A 4,949-nucleotide genomic window follows, 5' to 3' on the forward strand; every position below is an offset into this window, starting at 1 on the left:
AAACTCTCACTCAAAGAAAAGGGTAAGAAATTGTTGGTAAACAGATTTTTCACAGTAGAATTTGCCCAACGGAGTGTGTGGCAAATCATTCACAACAGTTGGATAGGCCCTTGATATCCGGCCTTCCTCTGTGTTTGGAGGGGCAGCTCCCTCATATGATATAATTTTGAAGCTTTTCAAATAGATATACAATTAAAATTGAAGGGGGAGAAAGCTCATGATGACGAATGCACCACACGACTTCAAGGCTTTCCCAAACTACTAAATTAAAATTGCTAATAACAATGATCAAGATCTACGCTTGAAAAACTATTACTAGCACAATGCTGATCCACAGATTCATAAACATCTACACCATACCGTGAGAATGCTCACTACAAAGAGAATCAACATTTGAAAGAATTTTAGATTTAGAATCAGAGAACTCAAATTGCACGTTCCTTTACTTTCTTGCACCAAGAACTTAAGAGGAATTTCTAATTATAAAGACAAATCTGTACATACTTTCCAAATATCATCTTCTAATCAAAATTTCTGCATAGTGTTCCCCTTTTCTAAAGCCTAAAAAGTCCCTTTACAAAGCCAAAAGGTGTCCTTATATAGACATAGAGGTTAATAACTACCTGTCAAAGGTTAATAACCACCTCCCAAATATGTGATTTGGGTGAGGTTAATTAACCTCTACAAAATTAACCAAGAATGGCTTGAAACTTAGACCTCACACCTTTTGAGAGGAAGATTGAATAATTAATCTTTGCTGATCTCCTCTTCCTTCAATTTTGCCTCTATTTCTTCCTACATATCTGGCAACCATCGCAATCCATGAAACCATGTTTCATTCAAGCATTTCATCAAATACTTTTCAAGCATCCACGAAGCTTCCCATTAATCTCCCATTGATTACTCTGGAAAATTCTCTGCACTTTAACACCCTTAAATCTGCCATCAACTATATCCATTTCATTAATGTCCTTCACATTCATAATCCATCGTAAAAGAATAGATGTTGATATATTGGGAGCACAACTCATAATGTCAATGAAACTAGCAACTAAGATTTGAACATAAGGCATCTTCTCCAACCACATCAGACTCTGAATTCTCTCTATATTTGTCAAACACTCCTCGGCTTTAATTAATTGTATTGAAGAGAGACCTTCCAGATTAAGTGTTGTCAGTTGAACGTATCCACTTATGTCAAGAACTTTGAGTTCTAGTATTATATTTGTGGATTGATAACAGAAGATGGAGCATGGATTCGTCACAACCCCAAGAAAGCTAAGGTGTTTACAGGTTTTGTTGAGCTTATGGAGTCTGCTTCACCCAAGAAAATGTTCAACTATGTAGCTGTGCCAAAGAATTCAAGCCAAGATAGAAAAAGACTCACTCTGAGCAAAGGTGAAGCACCAAAGATTAGGACCAGCCTCAAGGAAAAAAAAAAAAATTTCTCCAGAGGAAGATTCATGTCAATGCCTCCCTGGGAATGGAAAGTAACAGAGGGAAATCTCAAAGGCCTTGTTCCATAGCACAGATCCAGAGGTATAGGAGGCCCCTTCAAGGGCTTCAAGCCCACAATCTTTTTAATGGCCCTTTTCAGCGGCCTGTAAATGGATCTCACAGAGTAAGTCAGAGTTGTTCCACTGTCAATTATCACTCCTCCATTGCCGCCATGTTTGACCTTAAATGCCCTCAATGGAATCAGAAGGGCTTCACCAGAAATGGTCACACCAGTCATGGGAATGTACCAAAGGGAAGGATTCAAGCTGTTTTGCACCAATCTCAGAGTATGCCCTCCCGTGAAATCAGTTGCCTAGCCCAAAAAAAGAGGGCTTGTTAGTTTATGGGGAGAGTTAATGGGCAGCAAGCAATATGAGAATTTATACGAGATCTTGGGACCCAATTGGGAAAGCAGCGACAATGGGCCTCTTCCCAATGGTGAATGTCTCGTAGGCAAGAACACTGGCTGTAAAAGTTGAATCCGCACAGGAGTAAGTGTATTGGCATCCTTGGAGGCACCAGAGGCCGAATGGCTCCAGGGCTAGGTAGAATTGATCCTCGCAGGGGAGACATTTGTATGTGATTGATTTCCTTGGATCAAAAAGTGACCTCCTCTATTTCATGCATATCCGGCAGGGTTTGCATTGTGTCCAGATCAGATCGCTGCCTGTGTCAATTATGGCCTTCATTCTCACTCCCGGTGTTCCTATTGTAAGAGACATCAGGACTTCTCCGTCCCCAACATGAACTGGTGTTCGAATCCCCATAGTGAGGTTCTCAATTCGTGTCTGGCTTCAAAACATGATGGATCTGATTTGATCCAGAAGACCCAAGTGATTGTCCCTCTGATTCATATGTACCTTGAATCCCAATCCCCCTTTTTCAATCGAGGAATCGTTTATGAGCATGGAATTGGAAGAACCCATTGTGGAGGTTAATTGGAGAATCAACATCAATTTGAATCTCATTCTCCCCATTTTCATAATCGGCCTGAGCTCGAAGCGTTGAAGATCTTTATAGCGACGATCTCGCCGCTTGACAAGATGCCTCTGTAAACAGACCCGTAGCTGCGGGTGCCGATTAAATTATCCTGACTGTAGCTCCCTGTTGCTCTTTTGAGTTCTTCCATGGAGATCTTTAGATTTCTCACTATTTTCATAATAGTTCGAGATGAGGTGCGAGGTGCTCTTTTCGGAATGTAGATCCAGATTATCCAGATCACAAGCCCTGTGAAAATTAATGCTCCAGCTATGCCTACTGATGCATCGATCAGTATTGTGTTTTTGTGTTTCTTGTGTTGCTTTAAGGTTTTTGATGAACAGGCATTCAATCCCGAACAATTACCACACAATCCTGGATTTCCAAGGAAGGATGGCTTTTTCATCTTCTGATTGAACCGAAACAGGGGACTTGGCCTATGAAATTGTTATTTGATAGGTTCAAGATTTCGAGCATTTCAAGCTTGGCGATGGAGGTGGATCACACGTTTTGAAACTGTCTCCGCATCTCGCTCCACTCATTGGCCTTTACATCGGTTAAGCTTCACCTAATTTATCTGTTTCTTCATTGTGCCCGCCAAGTTGTCGCGCTCTTTCCGCCTTCACATAGCCGCTCATCAAAATAATAAAATATTTTGATATCACTTTCGCCTTTGCTCACTCTCCATATTCGTTTCAAACTCCAAGTCCACTGTTCGCGTGGATTATCAATTGCCAAGGAAGGCCATTCGATAACACTATGTTGGGAAGATAAACAGCCCACGTGATATGCTATGTCAGCCCAAACTCAAGACGTGGATGTTTGGATGATTCAAACATGATCTTGAATTGGTTAGCCCTGTTCCAAAGCTGCTAAACTGGCACATGCACAGAGGACACTAGCAAAGCTAGACTGGTTCAGTTTCCAACCTGCCTGATACATTCGACGGAACTGCTCTAAGGCCGCTTTGTTGTTTTCACTCTTACGGAATCCTTCAATCATAGAATTCCATGAGACTATGTCTTGATTCTACACCTCTTCAAACAGTTTCTGTGCTTCACCCATTCTTCCACTCTGAGCGTAGCCTGTATTTAGAGCATTCCATTTTCGTCAAATATTTGGCGTGCTTTTATTGCTTCTTCAAAAAGTCCTTATCTTGCACTTGGTGAAGACAACAGTTTGCACATGATGAGATTATTTTATGTTCCAATCCAATTCCTTCATAAAGTCGGGCTCCCATTTACATTTTTGACTTCTCATGGAAGAATTTCAAATAGGTTAGTACAAGTCTCGAAGAGGTTAAGAAATACATATTTTTGGTGGCTATCATTAAACTATTGAAGAGGTTAGGAAAAACATATTTTTAGTGGTTAATATTAACCTTTTACTTGGAGGTTAAGAAAGACACATTTTTGGTGGTTAACATTAACCTATCGAGAAGTTAAAGGTTAAGAAATACGCGTTTTTGAAGGTTAACATTAACCTCTTAAGAAGTTAAAGGTTAAGAAATACGCGTTTTTGAAGGTAATCATTAACCTTTAATATATTGATTCTCAAAAGCTGGATCTCAATGATCTCAAGTGCTGTGCGGAGCTGAGAACGAGCTGGAGACACGGAGGCTTAAAGACTTGCAAATTTCAAAGGTAGAATGGCCAATTTGATGTTTAAAACTAGGCAAGTTTTAAAAATTAACAGAGGCTTATAAAATTTAAAGAATTTTATAACCGAGCAACAGAAATCAAAGTCTAGTCAATTAGGAAGTGAAGAAGAAGGAACAACAAAATAATGTTTAGACAATGATCTTGAAGTTGTTAAAGCCCTACTTGCAAGGAAACATTCCAAAGGAAGAGGAAAGTACAAAGGTAGAGTTCCTCTAATCTACTTTTCTTGTGAAGAAGTTGGTCACGTTGCTACTGGGTGTCCAAATAAGGAAATCAAAGATGAAATGAAGAGCAATATGCATAAAGGAAAGGACTCCAAGAACTACAAGAACAAAGGTATGAAATCTTTTTTTATAGCTAAAGATCCTGATAACAGTGAAGATGAAATGTTATATATTGTTGTGAAAGATGAATCTAATGATGAAGAAGATAAGATGGCACTTATATCTCATGTTAGAAGAAATGATATATGGATTACTAACAGTGGTTGTTCACATCATATGACTGGAGACAAAACAGAATTTGAGCACATGGAATATTATGATGGAGGTAGTGTGGGATTTGGAAATAATGAACCTTGTAACATAAAAGGAAAATGATGTATTTCATTGACTAAACAACTTGTATGTGACAATTCTTATTAGGTTGAAGGACTAAAGCATAATATACTGAGTGTGGAACAATTGAATAACATTGGATTCAAGGTAGAATTCATAAATGGACAAGCCAAACTACTAGATGGAAAAGGAAATCTGGTTGGATCTGGCAAGAAAACAAAAGATAATTTATTTTATCTTGATCTCAGTGATTGTT

The 4,949-nt window shown here is 39.0% G+C and overlaps 1 pseudogene; it reads right to left on the minus strand.

Annotated features, from left to right (window-relative positions):
- Window positions 1-1,361: 1,361 nt before the first annotated feature.
- Window positions 1,362-2,480, minus strand: LOC149572861 (aspartic proteinase nepenthesin-1-like; annotated as a pseudogene).
- Window positions 2,481-4,949: the final 2,469 nt, after the last annotated feature.

This window comes from Cupressus sempervirens, chromosome 2, assembly GCF_028749045.1.
Source record: "Cupressus sempervirens isolate cs-2001-9-10 chromosome 2, ASM2874904v1, whole genome shotgun sequence".
Classification (NCBI taxonomy): Eukaryota; Viridiplantae; Streptophyta; class Pinopsida; order Cupressales; family Cupressaceae; genus Cupressus; species Cupressus sempervirens.